Source organism: Chrysemys picta, chromosome 3, assembly GCF_011386835.1.
Source record: "Chrysemys picta bellii isolate R12L10 chromosome 3, ASM1138683v2, whole genome shotgun sequence".
Taxonomy (NCBI): domain Eukaryota; kingdom Metazoa; phylum Chordata; order Testudines; family Emydidae; genus Chrysemys; species Chrysemys picta.
This window is the reverse complement of record NC_088793.1, coordinates 28,355,704-28,381,214: the sequence shown is the minus strand read 5'-3', so window position 1 is coordinate 28,381,214 and position 25,511 is coordinate 28,355,704. Positions and strand designations below refer to the sequence as shown.

General features: G+C 43.4%; 1 long non-coding RNA gene across 2 annotated transcripts in view; it reads right to left on the bottom strand.

Annotated features, from left to right (window-relative positions):
• The window catches only part of LOC122173549 (uncharacterized), a 210,019-nt gene extending 184,982 nt beyond the window's left edge, over window positions 1-25,037 (bottom strand). The window contains exons 1-4 of one of the 2 annotated variants that reach the window (XR_010599417.1): window positions 24,731-25,037; window positions 8,350-8,427; window positions 4,064-4,165; window positions 881-1,030 (exon numbers count right to left, since the gene is read on the bottom strand). This is a non-coding gene — a long non-coding RNA (uncharacterized LOC122173549). The remainder of the gene's footprint in view (window positions 1-880; window positions 1,031-4,063; window positions 4,166-8,349; window positions 8,428-24,730) is intronic. The other variant, XR_006174093.2, reaches the window with a different exon arrangement.
• Between the last annotated feature and the right edge of the window lie 474 nt (window positions 25,038-25,511).

Genomic DNA, 25,511 nt, shown 5'->3' with positions numbered 1-25,511 from the left:
TGATTCCCCACCACCACCCATTGAGTAATGGACCTATTCTGTCCTTAGTCTTCCTTTTGCTTCTAATGTATTTGTAGAATGTTTTCTTGTTACCCTTTATGTCTCTAGCTAGTTTGAGCTCATTTTGTGCCTTGACCTTTCTAATTTTCTCCCCACATACAGTACTTGTGTTATTTGTTTATATTCATCCTTTGTAATGTGACCTAGTTTCAACTTTTTGTAGGACTCTTTTTTTGATTTTTAGATCATTGAAGATCTCCTGGTTAAGCCAGGGTGGTCTCTTGCCATACTTCCTATCTTTCCTACACAGTGGGATAGTTTGCTCTTGTGCCCGTAATACTGTCTCTTTGAAAAACTGCCAACTGTCTTCAATTGTTTTTCCCCTTACACTTGCTTCCCGGGGGATCTTACCTACCAACTCCCTTCTTGAAATCCATTGTTTTTGTTTTGCTGCTCTCCCTCCTACTTTTGGGTGTGTTTTGTTAGTGTGATAGTCTGTTAAAATATGTATATATTAAATCCAATATGTAGTTTGTAAATAAATAGCAGCAATCCAAGATGGAGTTTGAACTGCCATCTTGTGACCGCCATCTTGTTGTTTACTGTTATCATAGCCCAGTCATAACTGGATCCAATTGGTTTTTCCCACCACTGGCAACTCCAAGGACAATTTTACCTCAGACTGTTTCCCACCTTTGCTGGGACTGTACTATATTTTCCTGCCACGAAAGGCATAAAAGGACTGAACTCACTGACAAGTGGCGCAGTCCATTCCAGTGACTGCATGTGCGCGGTTCAGGTCTTCACAGTACCAGTACATCGTTGAAGGGCACCCCCATTCCTGAGGTGAAGAGAAACGAAAGAAGACATTCCATCTTACCTGCTCCTATTCCTGGATACAACATCACCAGAGGGTTTCGGTCCGCTTCTTCCACTCTGAGACACTGAGGGACTCTCCAGTGCTCCTCCTCTGCGGGTTCCAATTACCCAACGAGTGTAGGTCCTGGACTTCACCGCCGCCACAGACGTGCTGACAACATAATGAGATAAACTGAGTTTTCTCAGTTGAGAGTTTATATATGTTATTGCCAGGGTGACTTGTATTTTGGGCCTGAGCTTCATGCTCCTGTTTTAAAGCTGCCGTTTCACTGTTTTGTATTGTTTATCTAGTTACTGTTTATTCACAATTACCCGTTCCCTGATTTGTAAATTTATCCCCCCAATACACTTACATGTTGCTTTTACCTTTACCTATTGCCAGTTTTTATTATTTGCACTACACATACGGAAAAAGGAGGGAGACCTGTACACCAGTCCACCGGTGACAGACAGGGCAGGTCTGCTCTTCTAAGTAAAAGGGGCTTGTTTTACATCTTGATACCTACATCATTATACATTTAGAGTTACCTTGGCTCCCCTTTGAGGAAACATTTTCTGGCAACCGCGGCAGGACTCTCTGGGGACTGGATTAGCTGTCTCCTTAGGGTCCTGTTAGGGTTATTTTTGTTTTGTTTTGTGAACAGCAGCAGTGTCGGTCTGTGAGACTCAGGGAGGGAGTCCATGCTGGGATTGTATTGTAATAGCCGAAGGGCAAGGAAATCGTTGGCTCTTTTCCCCTGCCTTTGGCAAGGCCGGGATTTATTCCCAGCCCCCTTTAAATCCTGCTACTGTGAACCAGGGATCGAGGGGACGCCCGGGCCCCCACATCAGTAGTAGGTAGCGGCTACTGGTTGCCCCGTCCAGTGCCGTTAGTGCCTTTCCCAAGAGAGGATTGGTACGGAGTGGTCTGTGCCCCAAAAGGGTGGCCACTTTTCTCTTTGGCATAAGGAAGCATGTTAGGCTAGCCTAGCCTGGGACGAGGTGCTGCGTATAAGGGCGCAGTTTTCTTATCGAAGCGCTCCTATCTTTCTGAGTAACCCTTTATTTTCTGGAGTTGGGTAAGCAACTCCTAACAACAGCACAATGGACCGGATCTTTAGCCTGTGCAGATGGACTCCCCGGTCTAATAAAAACTCTTTGGACTATGCGATTAATTCATTTGGGAAGGAAGGAAATCCATGGCAGAAGGAATCATTAGCAGGAGATGATTCCTTGGGCAAATTCTCCGTCTTATGGGCTAGCTATAACACCAACAAGCCCAAGTCCAGTAAACGGGAGAAGAAACGAGCACTAATTTACGGCCTGGCCATGGTCGGCCGTGAGTTCAATTCCCAATTGGTGCTGCTTAAAGAGCAAGCAGACTAGAAAACTAAAGAGAGCAAGCAGCACATTCAGCAGGCTGAACAACAAGCCGCTGAGCTGCAAATGGCCAAAGCCACTGTGACCATGCTGACACTTCAGGTGGCTCAGCTAGAACAGCAACTGAGAGATCTTAGCTTTAAGGCTACAGCCGCTGAAAGGGCAGCGGAAATCAAAGCTCAAGAACTGCTGGGATCATAAGCAGCAGTTTGGCAGTTAATTAAGGAGATTGCTGATAGCCGGGAACAGCCTGCCTTCCATGTTGAATGCCAACGCCACATGTGTCAATTGCAGTTGTTCTTGCAATGGCCTAAAGGGTTAATGAAGGCAGTAGACACCAACCCCTTAGCTGCCATAACTGTAGACTGGTGTGAAAAACATCCACCAAAGAGTTGGTGTGAAAAGGAACGACCACCTTCTGCACCCCCAAGCTGGGAGGAGGTGGAAGCTGTTCAAAGAGGATGCCCGCTGGCTCCTGTAGTAACAACGGTTATCCAATTTGAGGATGCTGGGCAACCTCCCCTGGTAAAGCACGAGAGTAAAGCTCTCACACCAGAGCAATTTAGAGCTATGGGTCTATGTAATTGGAACACTGTGCTCAATTGGTTAGCTAAGTTCTCTGTAACACCGAATTTAACACAAGATGATGTGATTTGTGTGATGAAGGAGTGTATGTCCAGTGATGACTTTGCAGCATTACCTTACAATGTGTTAATTGAAGCAAATGAACAGCATGATATATATATATATATATATATATATATATATATATATATATATATATATATATATATATATATATATATATATATATATATATGTGTGTGTATGTTAGATTATTCTATCCACATGATAATATAATGGGCAAAGCATACTCAGAGAAGCAGAGTATTGATGAGAGGCCTGAAAAATATTTACTAAGAAAAAGACTGTTGTTTTGGTTGGCAGGATTAGGAATAATCCAAAATAGGGTTGTTACATATGATATCCCTGAATTAAGGGAACTGTATATACAAGGTCTGTCTCCTAGTATTCGGTTAGCAATGGGTCCTATAGATACATGAAATACTTGACTACCTTTATTAGAGGCAAGGGCCAGAGAGATATTTGAGCTCCAACAATCTGCCCATTCGGGATCATCAACAAAAAGAAAGGTAGCTGCATACACCAATAAGGAATCAACAGATGGCACGGGTAACAGCACAGGACAAAATCCCACCCACAAAACCCTGGGCTATAAGAATTTCATGTGCAGAGGGAGTGGTGAGGAAATGAGAACTTTAAAAAACATCATGATGAAAAGATTATCCCAATCCTTGGGACAAATTGAACAAGGAAAAGCTGTCAGCAGAGGACATGTTTTTGAAACTAGACAGATATGAATCTGGGCAAAGGGCTGGAGAACAAAAGACCAATACTCCAATAGACTCTGTCTCCACCAGCAGCAACTGCTGAGGAGGCTGAGCTTGCCAAGCCCCTGGACTGATAGCCCCTTTAGTCAACGATGAATGGGGCAGGCCTACTGTAAAAATCAAAATAATGGGAAGCTTCGGTAGTATTGAACAGCCAATGCTAGTGGACACAGGGGCCTCTACTAATTTATTGTGCCTTAAAGGAAGTCCTAATGCTAAGGATTTACCAGTTAAGGAATTAAAATCTCTGGTATCCTATAATGGAAAGGAAAATTTTATTTCATTTACTTATAATGTCACTTGTTATATTGGGCCTTTATCCACCCAGGCATCATTTGGACTACAAAGATTGGATGCAACAGGAATAATGGGAATTAATTTGTTACAACAATTAAATATAGCCATCGACTTACCCAATAGAATGCTGATCCAAGCGGAACAAGGAGAAGCAGGCAGCATTATCCCTGCCTCTCACCGCATCTGCGCTGCCAAGGCTCCAGAGAAACTGCAACTCCCTGAATGGGAAGAAGAAATTCAACATGTCACCAATAAACACAGGGAAGTATTTGCTCCCAGCAAGCTAAGTTGTGGAAAAGTACAAGCTGCAATTAAGGTAGAAGGTCCTGACCTGAAACTTTTGCGTCAGTATCGATATTCTGCAGAAGCAAAAGAAGGGATTCGATCTACAATAGAAGCACTATTAGAACAAGAAGTGTTAATTCTCTGTCAAAGCGTATGCAACTCTCCTATTTGGCCAGTTAGAAAGGCAGACGGAAGTTCCTGGAGATTGACCGTGGACTACCGAGGCTTAAACAAAGTAACACCCAGGTTAGCCCCTGTGGTTGCCAAGTTTCCAGAAGTTATTAACTTAATTACAGAAGGTGCTTGTTGGTATAGTGTACTGGACATTTCCAACGCTTTCTTTTCTATACCACTTCATCCTTCCTGCTATTACAAGTTTGCCTTTACCTTTGACGAACAGCAAGTCACATTCACCAGGGTTCCCTAAGGGTATCACAACGCCCCATGTATATGCCATCGAATCGTGGCAGCATTGTGGAAAACTGCCTCTTACTGGAACAACATTGTGAGCTATGTGGATGACATACTAATAGCAACTAAGACCAAGCAAGAAAATGGCAATGCTTTTGATGAAGTATTGGGGATACTGAAGACAGCAGGTTTACTAATAAATCCAACTAAAGCCCAATGAGTCCAGCAACAAGTTGTCTATCTAGGAGTGCAACTGGGACCTGCTGGAAGGAAACCTGACACCCACCGGATAGAATTAATAGCCAAACTTCCTGCGCTGACAGAGGTGAGCACCCTCAGGTCGTTCTTAGGCCTGGTTGGCTTCAAGAGATTTCATTGAGGGTTACAGTGAAAAAGCAAGGTCTCTATACCAACTCCTCAGAAAAGGTCAACAGTGGAAATGGGGAAAAGAAGAACAAGATGCTGTCCAGCAACTAAAGAAAGCTTTGATGGAAGCATCAGCTTTAGCATTCCCATAGGAGAATAAGCCTTTCCACCACTAGCTAGCCACTACCAGCACGGCAATCAGAGCCATTCTGTTACAACACAATGGAACTTCCTTAAAGCCTATTGCATATGGATCCAGAGTGCTGTCCACAGTAGAACAACAGTTCACAGAATGTGAAAGAGAAGTACAAGATCTTGTATGGGCACTGGCACTTTGGGAGTACATAGTGGGTATGTCTCCCATTGTACTGAAAACACTGAATACTCCTGTAAAGTATGTATTGACTGGAAAAGCCAATTAGGGAAGAGTGAGCCATCATCGCTTGGCCAATTGGACCCTGGCATTAATCAACAAAGAGATACAGGTGGAAAAAGTTGCAAGTCCTAGTTTGGCACCTTTTGCACTTTGTGTTCTAACACCAGAAGAAACCCTGACTAATCACCAATGTCCTCTTCCTGAAATCAAGAACCTTGAAATTACATCTCCTTTTAAGTTGGAATTGGTATTTGAGGATGCAAAGACTTACAATCGAGTTTTGTGGGTTGTAGATGGCAGCAGCTTGTACATAAATGGGAAAGCAGCTACAGGATTTGCAGCTCTTCATGTTGCTTCCGAAAAGGTATATCAAGGAACTTTCAAACACAACTCAGCTCAGGCTGCAGAAATCATGTAGCCTTGGAGAATACAGAAGCTTCCTCGAACATTACCATCTGCACTGATTCCGACTGGGTAATGAGAGCATTATTAGATTGAATGGTTGTATGGAGGGCACAAAAGATGAGAACAACTGATAACCAGCCGGTTGCGTATGCAGGATACTTGCAACATGCGTGGCAGTTAGCGAAAGCCAGGGGGGGTGACACCTTCTTATTCAAAGTCAAAGCTCATCACAAAAATCAGGCAGAAATCACTCTCCCGAATAGCAGAGTAGATCAATTGGCAAAACAAGCTGCAAGGTTGGGACCAGAACACCAATGGGACAAAGTAAAAGCCACCATAGATGCATTAACAACAACAGATTATATTGACCATCAGGACATTATAAAACTGCAATTACAAGATCCGGACATTAAACAGTTAGTAAAAGATGGAAAATGCAAATCATACAACATTCAGCAGCATCCATCCGGCCTAATCTGGCAACAAAGAATAAAGGTAAAGATCTGGAATCAGAAGAAAATGGTATCCCACTACTGGTAATCCTTAATGTGCTGCATCAGGAATTGATAAAATTAGCACACAACCAAGGACATTTTGGAATCCAGAAAACATCGAATAAGTTGGCTGCTATGGCCTGGTGGCCAGAAATAGTGAGGGACACTGAACATTATATTAAAAACTGTCTGAGGTGTGCTCAGAATAATCCGGACACTAAAATTGTAAAGGGACCACTTCTCCACCAGCCAGTAGACAGTCCCTGGGTATGGGTACAAATTGATTATATCGGCCCCTTACCACGGACTAATAGGGGAAATTAATACTGTTTGGTATGTATTGACCCTTTTTCTAAATGGATTGAAGCATATCCATCACGCAACTGTACAGCCCAGACTACTGTTAAGTTATACTAGAGAATGCATTTAGCCGATTTGGGCTACCACGAGTAATTGATTCAGATCAAGGCCCTCACTTCACAGGAGAAGTGACAAAACAGCTCTGTATAGCCCTAGGGGTGAGGCAAAGGTATCATGTGGCAGGTCACCCTCAGGCTTCGGGCCTCGTAGAAAGGTCAAACAGATCTTTAAAAGCCGCACTCCGAAAGGTTATTGACTCGTTGGGCAAAAACTGGGATAAACATCTCCCTTTAATTCTCCTGGCAATAAGGTCCACAACAGGATCTCTTGGTTTTACACCTCATGAGGTTTTATTTGGAAGACCAATGGTGACTCCAGAACAATGGTGGGTGCCAGGAGGGGTACCCCCCGATGAATATCGGCCACGAGCAGTAACTGATCAGTACATAAAATCTCTACTGGATATCATCACTAATGTGCAGAAGACATAAGAACATAAGAAAGGCCGTACCGGGTCAGACCAAAGGTCCATCTAGCCCAGTATCCTGTCTACCGACAGTGGCCAATGCCAGGTGCCCCAGAGGGAGTGAACCTAACAGGCAATGATCAAGTGATCTCTCTCCTGCCATCCATCTCCACCCTCTGACAGACAGAGGCTAGGGACACCATTCCTTACCCGTCCTGGCTAATACCCATTAATGGACTTAACCACCATGAATGTATCCAGTTCTCTTTTAAACTCTAGACAGTAGCCATCACCTTGAAGGCCAACAGTAAGAAAATGGATCAAAGGCTGAATAACATTCTGAAGTTTATTGAATGGAATGTGGGTGATTGAGTCCTGTTTCGGTATTATTCTGAAAAGTTACTCCCTATTTGTCAAAATCAAATCTAGAACCTCTCCACTAGTAGCTTTCTCCACCTTCTGAAATAAAAAAAAATTGTCTCCAATACATTCCAAGAATTTATTGGATAATCTGTGCCCTGCTGTGTTATTTTCCCAACAGATGTCTGAGTAGTTGAAGTCCCCCATCACCACCAAGTCCTATGCTTTGGATGATTTTCTTAGTTGTTTAAAAAAGCCTCATCCACCTTTTTTTCCCAGTTAGGTGGTCTGTAGTAGACCCCCTACCATGACATCACCATAATGTCAGCCGTAATCTTGTTTTATTCTGAGGTTGGAGATGGGACTGGTGAGGAGTATTCTATTCTAGTCAGAATGTCAGCCCCAATTTGAGATCAGAACTTTTGCTCATGCTGGAATAAGAAACCTATTCGACTGTTTTGGCCTAAAACTCCAATTCAGGAAAGTAATCCTGTTCAGCAAAGCACACAGGCATGCTTCTATAGTTAAACCCACGTGTAAGTGCTTTGCTAAATATGGATGGTCAAGCATGCGCTTAAGAGTTTTTGTCAATCAGAGCCTCAGTGAAGGAAAGAGCCACTCACAGCCACAGCAAAGTCAAAACTTCAACAGGTGCTTCTTAAATATTATTTGATTTTAATCTATTCTTAAAAAAGACACATTTACTTCTCTATGCAACCTTATTATAAAACCACTGGTCTTTCCCTCTGCTGCAGCACTGTACTTACTTTTGAAAAACTGGAGCCCAGGTAACTCAGTAAATATAGTTATACAATTTTGCACACTGCATTGAAGAGAGTACAGCTGTACAGCATATTACTCACTACAAATCTCACTCACACAAGTAAGTCTTACTCTTGCCAATAGTTCCATGGAACAAAGGTCATGAATTTTCTCTGTTTATTGGTTCATGTCAGTCTGAAATAAAAAATATATATTTATTAACCCATACTGCTGATTACAAGACCTGTAACATTTAAGTACTGTATACTGTAGTTTTTGCATTTCATTCCCTTGGGACCAATCCTGAAGTCCTTACTCAGGCAAAATGCCCACTGTGGTCAAAATGGAGTGAGTAAGAATTTTATGGGGTGAAATGAATAAAATGTCACAGAATAAAATGGGAATGCCTCTGAAGACATAATTTCAGTCTCTTGGGTAAAGATGTAATTAGGCAGTTTTGTAAAACAGCTTATTTACCCAAGAGATAAGAATAAGTTGAAACGAAACGTTAAGGTCTCTTGGGTAAATTTGGCAGATTTTTAAAAGATTTTCTATTATATGCTCAATAGTTTCTTCTGTGACATTTTTGGTCCATTTAATAAACGTGTTGACTTTTTTTTTTAATAAGGTGCATGTTCAATGGCTTATCCTTATGGAAGGATAGAATGGCCCTTTATGATAACAGCTTACATATGACTATAATGCAGTGATATTGAATTGTTTTTGTTCTATCATTTCTTAGCTATGTTCTAACATCAGCAGTCTTGGACTCTCAGAAATGTTCTATGAGAATTTCTTACTGTGCACATCAAAGCAGGTATAACAAAAAAACATGGAAAGCAATGCTAATAATGCAATGGATGAAAGGAAGGCACAATAAAATCAGATTGTTACTATGACTGGTATCATGCTGTACAGAACTGGTCCTTTCAAAAAGGGCCCTTCATAGTGAGGCTGGGAAAGTCTAACAGCTATGGCAGTTACAGTTGTGAATGGACTAAAAGGTGAACTAAAAAGCTTTCCTACTTGCCAAGATCTAACCTCATCTTGATCTGATCTAATCTACTTATTGGCTCTGTCAAATTTTTTTACTGGGCTTAAAACAATAGTATTTTAATAAGTAATTTTTTGCTTTCTGTTTTATTGTGGGAAAGCTAAGTGAGGTGAGGTTTACCCTTTGTTCTGAATGTGAGCCTTGTGGTGGCCATTTCAATGGTTACAGGATGGAGCTCTATGCTTGTAAACTGGGATTAAGTTCCACAGCTGCTCTCAGTGCTCACAAGTCTCACCCTTATAGTAGCAGGCCCATGTTTACAAATGTGTGCTAACTGAAATTATTTGCCCATATGTTTCTGCAAATGTAAATCAGACTATGGATTGCTCAAGAATTGCTAGATGCAACCGTTTATTTACGTATGAGCTGTTCATAGTGTGTGAGTGGTGTATTAGTTTTGCTCCCTGACTGGTATCTCCCAAACCGACAAAGAGCTTTCAGGATGGTTGCATGAACCCTTCTGGCATGAATACTCAAAGGGATATGTTTACACAAATTCATATACACAATAAATGGGTCATCAGGGCTGTCCTTACAATGAGGTGAATTGAGGCGGCCACCTCAGGTGCCAGACTGGGGAGGAGGGAGGGTCACTAGGACCCAGAGTGTAGAAAATTGTGTCTGCTGCTGGTGCATATGTATGTTCTCTGCTCTAGATGCACAGAGATGGTGGAGTGCTGTGCTGGAGGAAGGAGGGCACAAGAGATGTAACAGGCAGGCAGGAGAAAAGGTGAGAGGGAATAACAGAAAGCAGCAAGAGCTGCAGGGAGAGAGAGGAGGAGGAGACTCTTATGTACCTCTCTATCACCCCCAGGAGCCTGGATTGATTAACACCAGCTTCTCAGGAAGCTTTCTATTTCCTGCTGCTTCCCTGAACCCACTTGAGGAGAACAGGCAGTCAACTGAAGTAGTAGGAGCCAGTTAGGCCCTTAAGACGCTGATATCTTCCCTCACTCAGGCTCTGCTACCAGCCTGCTTATTTGTCCCCTTCAATTGAGTGTTGAGAGGCACTATAGCAGTCACGAATGAAAGAAGAAAATGCCCCTCTGGGGCAGCATTCAGAAAAAGAAAGAAAGCAAAGGAAGCTTTTCTATCTAAGCAGGAAGGAGCTCTCCTGAGATACATAGACACAAATGTTCACAGTGAGCCTTCCGGCCCTTGTAAGTATGTGAGTGGTGAGTAAATGCCTGATCTTTCAGTTAGTCAGAGTGCAGGTGTCCTGGCAGCTACTACAGCATCCATATCTCCATCTCAAATGGATGTAACCATGCACATTCCTGAAGAAAAGCGTAGATCAGAGAAGAGAGTGGTGGAGGCGCAAGAACAGTTGCTGCTGAGTTTAGTTCCTTAAGTTTAGATGATCCAGGACTGTGGACCCACTTGAGCAGTAGCCTGAGGGACTTCCTTGTACTGCATGGCCCACAGCAAGTGAAAAATGTCATGTTCCCCAAAGACAATGAAAATAGAAGTTTCCATCCAACACATTACTGGCATGAAATCCCCAATGGTGACAAAGTGGAGAGGCCATGGCTTATGTACTCAAAAACACAGAATGCTGCATACTGTTTTTGTTGCAAACTCTTTCACTCTCATGTTCCAGCCAAATTGGGTTCTACAGGAACAAAGGACTGGAAAAATCTGGCTAGAAATCTGGCATGCCATGAGAAGGCAGCAAATCACCAGAGAGCATTCCATAGGTGGAAAGAGCTTGAGATGAGACTAAGGTTAAAGGCTACCATAGATGATCAGCATCAAGAGAAGATTGCATCAGAGTTTCTTTACTGGCAAAAATGTTCTGAAAAGGCTCATTGCCATTGTGAGAATGCTTGCTACCCAAAACCTAGCATTGCATGGCACTTCAGATCAGCTGTATGTGCCAAACAATGGCAACTTCCTTAAAATTGTGGAGCTGATGGCTGAGTTTGATGCTGTACTCCTGGAGCATCTAAGAAGAGTCACCACCCAAGAAATGTACACACACCACTACCTTGGAAAAACAATTCAAAATGAGATCATACAGTTACTGGCAACAAAAGTCAAACAGACGATGGTGGCAGATCTGAAGTCAGCAAGATATTACTCTGTTATTCTGGACTGCACACCTGACATCAGCGATACAGAACAAATGACTTTAATGGTGCATTTTGTAACAAGAACAGAACCTAGTGAAAATGTCCCTGCAATGTCAGAGAGCATTTTCTAGAATTTATTGACATTGATGATACTACAGGAGCTGGTATGACAAATGTGCTTCTTAAAAAGCTAGAAGATATGGGAATTGCGATAGCTGACATGAGAGGTCAGGGTTACGATAATGGTGCCAACATGATAAGAAAGAACAGAGGAGTGCAGGCACGGATCCGAGAGTTAAACCCTTGAGCTTTTTTTGTCCCATGCAGTTGTCATTCATTGAACCTGGCGGTCAGTGATGCAGCATCAGCTTCTAGTGAGGCTGCTGAATTTTTTAATGTAATTCAAAGCATCTATGTACTTTTCTCTGCATCAACTCATCCATGGCAAATTTTGAAGCAACATCTGGGAACATCCTCTCTGACACTGAAATCACTGAGTGCCACATGATGGGAAAGTCAAATGGAGATGATAAAGCCTATCAAACACCAAATTGGGAAGACAGATGGTGCCATAGTTGCCATTATGGAGGATAATGCTATGACAGGAACTGTTCATGGGAGAACAGTGGCACAGGGAAATGGAATAATCAGAAACATACATAACTTCAAATTTCTGTGTGGCTTAGTGTTGTAGCATGACATACTGTTTGAAATAAATGTTGTAAGCAAGAGACTCCAAGGTGTTGACCTTGATATATCTGGAGCAATGGAACAACTGGACAAAGCAAAGTCATACCTACAGTCTTACCGGTCAGATGAGGGAGTTCAAAACGTTCTGAAGAGTGCACAGAAGTTGGCAGAGGAACTTCACACTGAAGCTATTTTCCCACCCATTCAAGAATACAAGAGTCACTGAAGAAGAAAATATTTTGATTACAAGGTACGGGATAATCCCGTAAGAGACCCCAAACAACAATTCAAAGTTGAATTCTTTAACCAGGCGCTAGATTGTGCAATACAATCAGTTGAAGAACATTTCATGCAGCTCAAGGAACACAGCAGTATATTTGGGATGTTGTATGATATTCCAAAACTCCTCACTATACCTGAAGAAGACCTACACCAGCAATGCAGGGCACTAGAGACAGTGTTGACACATGATGACATGTGCGATATTGATGCAAGTGATTTAGATGATGAAGTGAAAGCCCTTTCAAGATACATTTCAGCAGGGATCAACTCCAAAGGCTGTTCTGGAATATATGTGCACAAATAAGATGACCACCCTCTTTCCAAATGCTTTTGTTGCTCTGCGCATACTTCTAACACTTCCTGTAACAGTTACCAGTAGAGAACGCAGCTTCTCCAAGCTGAAGTTAATAAAAACACATCTATGCTCCACAATGACACTGGAGAGGCTGGTCGGCCTTGCAACCATCTCAATAGTAGGGTTACCATTCGTCCGGATTTACCCAGACATGTCCTCCTTTTTGTACTAAAAATAGCGTCCGGGGGGAATTTGTAAAGCACTCACAATGTCCGGGATTTCCCCCCCAGGCAGAGCAGACCTAGCGGCTGGGAGGGCTGCAGGAAAGTCCCGGGCTGGACTCCGGAGCAGCTGTAGAGGAGCCGGATCCGCCCTGCATTCTGAGCAAGTGTCTCAGCACAAAGTGCAGCCCTCCCCTTTTGCAACTGGGAGCGGTTTCTGCCATGCAGCGTAGCAAAACGGGAGCGAGAGCACTTTGTGCTGATACAAGGGCAGCTCTCCCCTGCAGTCCGGTCTGGGCCAGGGACCGGGTTTTGTTGTGCAGGGCCAGGGACCCGGTTTTGTTGTGCTGGGGAGCGCAGCCACGTGTCCGGCTCGCACAGAGCCCAACACCCTGTTCTGAGCAGCAGGGTAAGGGGGCCAGGGGGCAGGAAGGTTCTGGAGGTGGCAGTCAAGAAACGGGGGGGGGCTTTTTGGGGGGAGTGGAGAAAGTTTTGGGCAGTCAGGGTACAGGTAGGGGGTAGGGTCCTGGGGGCAGTTGGGGGGGTCTTAGGAGGGGGCAGTTAGGGGACAAGGAACAGGGAATCTTAGGTAGGGGGTGGGGTTCTGGAGGGCAGTTAGGAGCAGGGGTCCCAGGAGGGGGCAGTCAGGGGACAAGGAGCGGGGTGGGGGGCTGAGAGTTCTGGGGGGGAGCTGTCAGGGGGCAGGAGTGGGGAGAGGGATCAGAGCAGTCAGGGGACAGGGAGCAGAGGGGTTTAGATGGGTTGGGAGTTCTGGGGGGGGCTGTCAGGGGGCAGGAGTGCGGAGAGGGATCGGAGCAGTCAGGGGACAGGGAGCAGAGGGGTTTAGATGGGTTGGGAGTTCTGGGGGGGGCTGTCAGGGGGCAGGAGTGGGGAGAGGGATCGGAGCAGTCAGGGGACAGGGAGCAGAGGGGTTTAGATGGGTTGGGAGTTCTGGGGGGGGGGCTGTCAGGGGGTGGGGAGTGGTTGGATGGGGCGTGGGAGTCCCAGGGGTCTGTCTGGGGGTGGGGGTGTGGATAAGGGTTGGGGCAGTCAGGGGACAAGAGGCAGGGAGGCTTAGATAGGGAGTGGAGTCCTGGGGGGCAGTTAGGGGCAGGGGTCCCAGGAGGGGGCAGTCAGGGGACAAGGAACGGGGGGAGGGTTGGGGGTTCTGGGGGGGCGGGAAGTGGGAGGGGCAGGGGCGGGGCTAGGGCGGGGCTCCTCCCGTCCTCTTTTTTGCTTGCTGAAATATGGTAACCCTACTCAATAGAGCATGAGCTAGCCCAGATTGTGGACCTTCAGCAGGAAGCAGTTCAAATCTTTGCAACCAAGAAGGCACGAAAAGCACCACTTTGACTATTCAAATCGATAAAAATGCCAGTGTTTACTATGCAGACAAGAAAAGTTACATTTGCTGTTCAGACATTTGAAAATTAAGTGTTACTTAAATTTTTGAACAAGGCATTTTAAATTGTTATTTCTCCTTTATTGGGGTAGGTAGCAGAGCAGTACCATGAGAGGAGTAGAACAGGAAGAAGGCAGAATTGAGACCTTTCAAAGTTTTGGCCCAAGCGAGGAGGCATGGGGGCGTCATTTGAGCTCCCCACCTCAGGTGCCAAAATGTTGTGGGCCAGCTCTGTGGGTCATGAATGCCAAAGTATGTTTGTGAATAATTATTTTGCCCCAAATATGCTTACAATCTTGGACTGTGACAGAGCCCCCTCTCCCCCATACCTTTGTTTATTCTGTTCCCTTCCTGCCCCCAAAGTCTAGCTCAGCACTTGCCATGGAGGACAAATGCTTTCAGTCAATTTCAGAGTAAGCAAACCAATTTATTGAAAGCCCACATCTATACTAGATGCCTCTGGCAGTGGTACCCAGCAACAAATTGATTTAAAACAACTCTTTTTTTCCCCATTGGGGAACCTGCTGTCCCCAATCCACCTTCCTTTGCAGAAAACTTCTCCATCTGAATTCTGAAAGCTTACTGGAGAAACACAGCTTCGCCTAGGCTTTCAGTAGTGTACTCAAGTAACCCAGGGAAAAATGGCGATCCAATTCAAATTATGTACTAGCAAGCTATCCTGGAGGTTTTCACTACCACCTCAGTATGTGAGCTCCTCCCAGATAAAATCAGTAGCAAATCCCTAGTGAACTTTATGGAGTCTAGCTCTCCAAATATCAGAGTACAAGTGAAACTGTAGCAAGGTACCTTTAGAAACTGAGACAGCGGTGTATCAGGGGACAAGATAAAACACAATGTTAAAACACCTAACAAGCTCAAACTATCTCTAACATTTAAAACAAAGATGGGAACTAAAAACAAGAATTTTCACTAATGAAGAGAGAGCACGGTGAGCTAAGGAACAGTGCTTTTTCCATCTTCTAAATGCTATTAAAGATAATTTATGTCTCTAGCTCACAAATTATACTTGGAAAGCTGTGTGTATTTACAAATGCAGCTGTTAAGGACTGAATTGTTTATTCTACTGCTGATGCCTTCCTGGTTGTAACCAGTTGCAACCAGCTGTCAACCAGTTGTCTTTTTTTCTGCTCATCTCCTGGCAACATGACAACCCTGCTGATCAGCAAACTTCACAGAATAGTTATAACTATCTAAAAATATGGTAAGAGTCAATGAGCACCTCCCAAAGTGAATTATCAAGCATAGAGTAACTCAGTCCAATGACATGGTAAATATTATTGATATATTTGTGTTTTAGTATATTTGCACATTTATTTCAATGGGATCAATCATATGATTAAAGATATGCATACATGTAAGCAGAGGCGATGTGTGTGGGTATACGGGGTCACATGCCCCCCAGAGTTCTGCCTTCCATGTAGCACAGAGGTTTTCAAACTGTAGGATGCGCCCCCCTACAGTTTGAAAAGTGTTGCCTCCTGCCAGGAGCTGGCAGATCAGAAGCTGGTGGGAGCTGCTGGCCCGCTTGGGCCCCTGGGTCTCCGCACTGTGGGAGCCAGGGTACTGGTTGGCTGCGCGACAGCCCCCCTGTCCTGCTCCCCAAGCTGGGCCACCTCTATTTTTCTTTTCATATTTCCACCTATCTCTTCTTTCTTTCTGTCCCCTCCCTCTTTGCCCTCACCCTGTCACTCTGCTCCTCCCTCCTCCTCATCTCTTTTTCTAAGAAGCCCGCCCTTTTTTTCTTTGTTCTCTCCTCTCATTCCTGGGGACACTGTAATTTACACCCTGAGACGTCTGCCCCTTTCTATGCCTTCTTGAGAGTTCCTCAGAAAAGCTGGTGCGATTAAAGATGGGAAAAAGTCCTCTCTCCTTTGTTGCCATCTGTATCCCGCAAAGGGGACTGTGGGAGCTGAGTGGGCCTACAGGCTTTGGGCCTGATCCAACTAAAATGTATTTCCATTGACTTCATTGGGCTGAGGATCAGGCCCCTCCGCATAAATGCTATGTTTTGTATTATGTACTTGTATTGCATTAGCACCTAGGAAGCCCAGTCATGAATCAGGGCCCCACTCTGCTAAGCACTGTACAAAAAATGTCACTCATCTGAAATGACACATGTACTGACCCCTGCAGTGGCTCTGTCTCATGCCACATGAAATATCACTTATAAACAGGCTGGCGGGGAGTGATCATAATTTCCCCAGCAGTTCCTCCTCCAGGCTACTAAGGGCTGCTTTCAGACCTGCTAAGGACGTAGCCAAGGTTTCCTTTTCCTGATCCTTCCCTTCTTGACTCCTGCTAGCATTTTCTTCCCCACTGAGGAGGCTCTGAGAAGCAACAGCAAGAGCTGGACTGTGGAGGGACGAGGTGCACGTGTGGGCACCACCTAACGGGGGAACAGAGTTAAGGCGACAGGACATGAGCTCTGTGGGCCCCAAATTCCAGCCTTGGAACCTATGATCCTTTTTAGATTTTCCCCTATCACTAATTATTATCTTACCCACTCTTTCAGCCATTTTACAGAATTCTAGATTTCCAAAAATGGTCAAACTCAACGGTCTTTTCAGGGGAATGTGGCACCGTGCTCACATTGGCTGTATTCTAAAAGTGTATATTTTAGAGTTTCTAATTCTCATGATTTTATGAAGTCTCACGATATTTGGTGTTCTACCTAAATTCCTAGCTCCTGAAACATGTGACTACTTGAATAATCTCAGTTTACAGTTTTAAAAATGAAGTAAGTTCCTAGCCTTCTTTGTTGTGAAGACAAGCTTGAAAAAGGACCCCAGTGCACCCTAAAGATCAAAACCAGAAGGCAAATAAAAATAACCCTTTTCTAAAAGATCTCATGATTTGCAAGCCAATCTCAGGATTTATTGGGAGGGTCAGACTCATGATATTTAAATGTTTAGAGTTAGCAATACTGGTCTTATTTGGCAACTACTAATCTGCTTCCCTTTGTATTCATATACTTATTTTCACAATCCGCTTACAACACACTAATGATATATTCCTGCATTTGGTCTTTCTGGGGCCTATTTGTAGAGATAGTTCTTACTGCACTGACTCCTGTTTTTCTGAACCTGAAAATTTTGCTAAAGATTAAGAAACCTCACTATTAAATCCCTAAATCCCTTCATTTTATGTTGACTCAAGGGAAGACTTCCCTGCAAATATTGTTTAATCAAGGGGTGCTTAAATGTCACTGTGATAGCTAATCAAATAGATAATCCAAGCTTTGTTTTCTCTGCTACTTCGCAAACACAGCTACTTCTGTAGCAGGATGTTAACATCTCATCCTTTTCTAAATTGCTTCCAGCACTTTGTGCTCACAAATGGTCGGGCATTAAACCTAAAGGAACATCAACATTATGCTACAACTGGCCGCAGTTCACTGCTCCAGGCCAATGGGAGCTGCTGGAAGCGGCGCGGGCCGAGGGACATATTGGCTGCCGTGTCCAGCAGCTCCCATTGGTCTGGAGCAGCGAACCGCGGCCACTGGGAGCTGCGATCAGCCGAACCTGCGGACGCGGCAGGTAAACAAACCGGCCCAGCCCGCCAGGGGCTTTCCCTGCACAAGCGGCGGAACAAGTTTGGGAACCACTGTGCTACAACATTCACAGGCTTCAGAAATGCAGAGAAAGGCTCTTAAAGACACTTTTAAGACACTTTTGAGACAATTTTGAACACCTCACTTTCCGCTTTATGATTTATGAGATCATAGCCAGTGTTATTGTATAGATAAAGTCAGAACACATAAGCCTACAGCACAATCAAACCCTTAGAAGGGAAAAAAGAAAGTTATACTAAGATGCAAAAGGTAAGAAACAGTTGGCTTAAAATTACTGCCTGTTTAATTGTATGGATGGAAATATGCCAGCTTTTTAAGTAATTTGGAAAAATCCTATTTTCCCCATATAGTTAATTACTGCAAGAACATGCTGTGCATTTTTAAGCTCTATCAGTGATACCTACTTGAGATAAGAAATAATACATTTGTTCTTCAACTTAGCTGAACATACTATGCTTGTAATTCAGGATGATATGTCATAATTCTGTGGTTTTTGAACTAGTAAACTCTGATAGGTACTTGTGAAAGACAGCAACTCTACTACTACAGTAGCAATAAAAATTCAAACCTATCTAGAGTGTAAAGTACAAGGAACATTTTTGATAACTACACTCCGAATCTTCACACAGCAATGTAGTCACTTGCTAAATGCTAGTTGTTGCCTTTCATTAGAGTCTAGGGCAAGGGGTAGACACTTGTAAGATTTCTCAACCCATGGCTCACAACCCAAAATTGGGTCACCAGAATGTGTCAAAGAATCGCAGAGCTGGCTGCGTTCAGCTCCTCACCCCAGGCATTGCAACTTTGTGCGGCAACTTTGTGGCTCAGGTATGGTCTCACCAGGGGGATTGTCAGGGACAAATTTGAGTGAGTGGCGTTGAAACCCATTGTATCAGGTTGTAATGCCACTCACAAAAATTTGGTCCTGTAGTACCCTGTTGGGGTGGGCTAGGCCAACTGTGATTGGTGCTATGACCCCACAGGTCACAATGTATGGAGAGGGGAGCTAAACCCAGCCAGCCCTGCAGGAGAGAAACTGGGAGGCAGCAGTTGGTGTCAAATTCTCTGGTAAATACCGGGCCCCTTATCTACCCCCTGCCTGCAGATGCATGACACCCTATATTTCATACTCCCCTAATGTATCCCTCTCCCACAGTTGGGTCACTCTATCTCTGTCATGACACCCATCCTAGTCCCCAGTCCCCCAGATCTTCCTCATTTCACCCTCAGCTGCTTCTGCCCCCCAACTCCTTTACCCTATGTCCCCATGGGCCATGTGTGCAGGGACTCTGTGTTTTTGAGGGGGGTCTTGGCTCATTGCCCCTCCCCACAGTTGCCAGTGGAGGGGGATTCCTCTGCTGTTCACATCTGGCCAGAACATCTAGAATCTTAGCTACAAGCCCACCTCTCCTTCCGTCCTGATGGACTCCTGGGGAGGGGGGGGGATCAGATCTGGGAGCATCTCCAGGGATCTCTGAGTCACAATGGGTCATCAAAGTTTACAAATGGGTTCTGAGCCCCAAAATATCAAGGTAGAACACACTGTATAAGGATGGCTGGCTCAGACCAAAGAGATTAGCAAAGCAGCAATGCAAGTAGCACTGACATGAAATTTCATGACACTGTATAGCTAATAAGTCCTGCAGGAGCTATTAAAAAGTAAATCAAATGTATTCATTGTTGAAATTTATCTCTCTGCTATATTTTCAAATTTTTTACTTTATAGTTTGACTAGGAATAATCTAAATTTTGAATTATGTGGCTTAGATATGATTGGATTGGTAGGTCACATGGCATTGTTTCTGTTCACTAATTGGTTGAGTGTGCAAATTTTCAGTACAAATACAAAAATTTGCATTCCATGACCAGTGTGGCTGTAAAGTTGATTGCTCCAATGTAGATGAAAAGAAAACACTCAATGGGAGAGAACATGGGCTAAGAGCACCCTACTATAAAAACACAGAACAAACAGACGGTTCCTGTCCCAAAGAACTTACAATTTAAGAGATGATTGTTCATCATCATAAGCTGCTGCTTAGTGGAATTTGGACAAAACCAAAATTATTGTTCATATTGAAGTAATTCTTAGATGCTCCAACTGAAATCAGGCCCTCGTGCTTTACACTGTAAAAACACACAATAAGAAAGAGTTCCTGCCCTGCGGAGTCGATTACCTGACTAGACAGGACAAACAAAGGGGGGGAGAAAGGCAGTGATACAGATGGGGAGCTGAGACAAAGAGGAATTAAATGCCTTGCTTATGGTTGCCCAGGAAAGCTGAAAACTGAACCCAGATCTCTTGAGTCCCATTCCAACCCTTTAAACACAAGACTAAAATAAATAATATATTTAATAAATAAATATAAGCACATGCAAAAATATCACTTACCAAAAGTGTAATTTGATTTCTACTATTTGTTCGTTTCTTTTCTTTCTTTCTTTCTTCCTTTTTTTTTTTTTGAGAATAAAAGATTAAGTGCTTTTTTTCCCCAGTGACAGAACCCAGAATCCTCTTAACTAATTTGTTGAGGAAATATGCCATAGTGGAATTTAGTCTGACTGATTAAAGTATGTTAATACATTTTCCAGCTTTGGGTCTCAAGTCCCACTGCCCTATCCATGACCTTTCTTACTTGGGAATTATGTTGCTTCTACTACTGCCAAGCATACATCCATGACCCAGGATAGGATGTTTGAACAGAAATTATTTAAAGCATAGGCAAAAAACAAGAGTGTGTGATACCCTAAATATATATATTGTTAGATACATTTACAAAGTAGGACTCGGATGATATTATTACCAGTGAATGTCAAACCACATGGTGTACTTTTCCTATTGCTGCACAGATTCAGCGAGTTTTACATGGTTGATCCCCTCCCATTAAGACTGTAGATTTATCACATCTGTAAATATAGCACCTCCAATATCTTCTCCTGTCTATTTAGGGAGGTATTATGTGGTGGACAATAGCAGATAGGAAAATAACACTCCTTTCACAGATTACTTTTACTAGAGTTGCAGTCAGCTGCTTCCCATGTGTTTGCTTTGCTGAATGAACTTTTCCAAGCTTCTGCTCATTTAGGGCCCTCTGCAGCAAAAGTTCGTAAGCATGTGCATAACTTTAAGCACAATAAATTCAATGTACACTCATCCTAATAGGTGAGTTGGCCGTGCCTTTTTAACTTTCACCAATCCTCTTAATAATGGCCTGCTCAATTAATTCCCAAGATTTGTTCATTTGAGGATGGTGCACTGCATGTCTAATTTTAACAAGTATCAACAATCGTCCATGCCTGTCTTCTTCCATGCTGACATCCATTCCTGGGCACTCATTTCCAGAGTCATCTTCAGTGCAGAAATGAAAGCAACAGACCAGACAGCATAGTCTAAGTATCAGCAAGAATATCTTACCATGTACAAGCCTAAGAGACAAGACCTCTTTCCAGCAACCACTTGAGTATATGCTTGACTTTAAGTATGTGAGTTACAGCAGGGCAAAGCAGCTTTAGTGTGACCAGGGTGTTGCATTACTGGGTTTTTAAGCAATCTGTAGAATCCTATTTAATTTCCATAGAAATCTACAGGTTACATCTCTCTTGAATTTTATAGGGATTTATTATAAAAATATACCATTAAATCTCCCTGTTTCTCTCTCTAGCAACCATTTAAACCCATCCCTATCCAAAAAGTCCCATTGCATTTAAAAGTGACCAACTTTTCCATGCACCAAATCCTCCTGGACTACCCCACCCCAGCAATGATCCAATTCTCTGAGCTGTCTTGAGTATCCAAGAGATAATTCCTCCCATTTTCTGGGACTCTGCTGCATCACTATCCTTTAGTCCCCTGCCCAAATGATGATGTTGGTTACTGAAATTGATGGGGCATGATTCTCACTTACATCTGCTTTAAGGTGCCTTTACACTACCCAAGTGATGTAAAGTGGGCTCTGTGTAAATAAGACCCATACAGTTCAATGACATTTAGACCTGATGGTGTCAGGCTGCTGCTGGTGCAGTGAAGTCTCTATCTCTCTCTTGACCTCAGTCCTATTGCTGCTGCAGCATTTACTGTTTCCTTTCTAAGGTCAGGGCAATTTATGGCCACTTTGAGGTAAATTGGAACTCCAGTTCCACATGGCTTGGGGGTGGGAGCCATTTGAGACCAGCTGCCCTGTCCAAATTTACTCCCGCTGCTGCAGGCAGCTTTTGAAAGAAAACTTTTTGTGCTTTTTTTCTTACTATGGTTATCACTCATCATGTGCATAACACTGGGCGAGCTATTTTTGGAAAGTAAGACAAGATTCCTATTATAAGTGTCTGCAGTCACAGGAGGTTTTTCTATACAACATTCTAGCTTCTACTAGTAGTTTCAACATCTGGAGGACTGAGCCTTAGGCACCACTACAAGAAGCAAGAGATTTGGACAGGATACATTTAATCTTGCTTTAATGGTATGATGTTCTGCCAAGATACACTTCTAAGCTTTAACATATTTTATTTTGAAAAACGTTATCGTCAGGTGTAAAGGAAATTCCTCTTCACTAAGGAGAGTTCTGCACTGTGTATCTGATGACATAATTACTATATAACAACATATTTAATGATCTTCTTTCCTGACCTGAATAAATAAGAAGCAATCAACACTTTTTCTTGTGACATCTCTGTGCACAAATAGATTTTAAACAATGAAAGAAGGACAGGAGATAAATACTCTGTCATGCAAATGATTTGGGATGGGATTCCTTTCATCAGGGTGCTGAACTTCAAATCAATTGATACTAATTAGGAATCTTAAACAGAATATTAAATAATTTACTTACAAGATAAGATGCAAGAGAAAGATCCGTAAATCAAAAGAAATTTCTTATATTGTAAGTGTAGAGATATCTTTGAAATTAGGGATGTAATAATTATTTTGGGAAAATATATTTCTTACCACTCTTGTGGTAAGACATATATTCTTACCACTCTTGTGGTAAGACCCAAACCAGATCAAATCTTGTTCAACATTTGTGTGTGGGGAGGAGTTGGTTTGCATTTTCCTGCACCAGTGTTCTTCTGGGCTCCTGATGACGCTGGAAGTGAAATGCCACTAGATTGTTTGTTCTCTTGGTATTTCTGATTGAGATTAAGGGCTCAATCTTATAAAGTGCTGACCACCCTCAAGTCCCACTGACTTCAACTTTATATTGCAAGATCACACCCAAGAAGCAGAAGTGCTGGAAATTGCATAAGAGAGCCTGTTCTCCTGAGATATGACACCCCAAATTTTGCAGACTCACCTGGATAAGATTGAATTTAGCAGAAGGTGAGGTGATAAGAGCTAGAAGTACATTTTTATCTTTTTAAAATAAGCAATTATTTCTTATGCCAAAACGTAGTTGTGGCATCGAATTTTGGGCTGCTTGTGACGTCCCAAACAAAGCCCTGATGGAAAATCCAACAAAAGAAGTCCTGGGATTCTGCCTTCTCCATAGGCAGTGGACTTCACTTGACCGTGTTCAGACAATGCACAGAAGGTGTGGATATCTCCTCCACAAACAGAAAATCAAAGCACCAAATTGTGCTTGTGGTGAGGTACAAACCATGTGACATACCATGGACAACTGCCCCCCTTCACACATACAGTGGTAACACAAGAGGGATTCACCTACCTACTCCAGAAGCATTAGAATGGCTTTTGAATCTCAAAATTGAATGATAATCCCAGCCCATTGCTTTTCAAATGCCACATGAAAGAAGAAGAGCATCCTGCCAGTTACCAGTGTTTTAGATTGCAGGCTCTTTGGGAAAGGGTCGAGGACTTTCTCTGTGCACCAGATTCTGCCTGACCTTTATGCATGTATGTAGAGTGGGAGAGGATGCAAGGCCCAGTGTAGGAGCCAAGTAGAATCGTAGTCTCTGAGTTCAGGGGAGCACAGGAACTGCTTGATTTCTACACTCTGGCAGGAACTTGGTGCCCAAAAGGGAACATGGAGGAGATATTACCCCAAAAACAGATTTAGGATACCCCCCCAGAATTGCTCACCTATTGCCCCCTCCCAGGTTTGCTAAGGGTCCCCACTAAAACAGCTTACCTAGCCTGCTAATCTGTTTCTGTCAGGTGTGGGTTCCCAGGGTTGGCAAGGAATCTTGGGTGTAACAAAGATTCTCCCTTTGAGATACTCCCCAGGACAACTTGGACTTGTTACCCCAAGAGGACACGGATACAGCCTTCTGATAAAAATGATTAACACACAGGCACTGTTTTTCCAAAACAAGGCACCTCTTTATTTGGTGCAAATAACATAATATAAGGTATAATAAACTAAACATAAATGCCTTTTATTAACACAATCTTTGAGGCTAAAAGCATGCAAACAGCAATGACATATGCAGGAGGCGCCAGGGTTTTTGCCGCCTTAGGCAGCAGCGCTCCTCCACAGTAATCCGCGGCAGCTCCTCCTCTGAAGCTGCATTCTCGGTGGCGGGGGTCCTTCTGCTCCAGGTCTTCGGGGCACCTCGGCGGCGGGTCCCAGAGCGAGTGAAGGACCCGCTGCCGAATTGTTGACGACGACCCGGAGCGGAAGAAGCCCCTCACCACCGAAATTCCGCAGAGGGCGTCAAAATGCCGCCCCCCACATCCTGCCACCCTATGCAACCGCCTAGGGTCACCTAGTGGAAGCGCCAGCCCTGGACATATGATTAGAGCAATACTAAATGACTGCCCTCTGCATGCAGTGTCAGTCACTTGCTGTTCGCTGACAGCAATCCTTATATATATCCTTATTTAAATTTTATACATACAGATTAATATAACACACACAACATACACTCATTTTTATTAACTCAGACATATACATGCATATACACTAACCCTGTATTATAACTACAACTAGAAGGCTCACTTTCTCTGTTGGCTTCTATCCCCCTGTTCTGTCAGGGCTCCTTCTGCTCTGTCACTGCACTTGTTGGCGATGCTGCGGCTGATGCTGCTTCTGTTGCAATAACCACACCACCCGATTTGACCCTGACCGACCTATTTTGACCTTCTTTTTCAACCTCCTGGATGACTCCTACCTAACACATTCCCTAACAACTCCCCAAATACCTTTAAAAGTCTCTCCTGGCACACTGCCTTTTATACAGTTTAGCCAACCAACAGACCCTCATTTTAATGGCTACTTTTCTAATCCTTTCTTTATCCTCCAATCATAACTGTTGGAATTATAACTGTCAATCACCGTTGTAGTATTATGGTCTGTAGTGTTATGGTCTGTAACCGTTAGCCTAGATTCACACTGAGTATGCTTAGCTGACCTACTTAGGTGACCTTTAGTCTACATTTGTACTGAGCATGTCAACATCTGACCTACTTTCAGTGGCTGTGTGAACTTTAGCCTACTTTTGTTCTGAGCATGCTCCACTTTTTACTTGGAGGCATGCCAATATTCCACACATACCAAACTATGAACAATTACCTCATCCTTTCAGTGCACATGTACACATTTCAATTATTTATCTTAATGTTATGGTCTACTATTGCCACCCTATCTCTTGCCAATTTAATTTACCTTTTCCCTTATTTTCAGCTAATTGTGGATGCTTTTAGTGATGCCTTTAGTGCTGTGTTTAAAGGACAGAATGGAGTCGTTTAAAAATCTTTGGTATCAGAGGCAGGGCCATGGC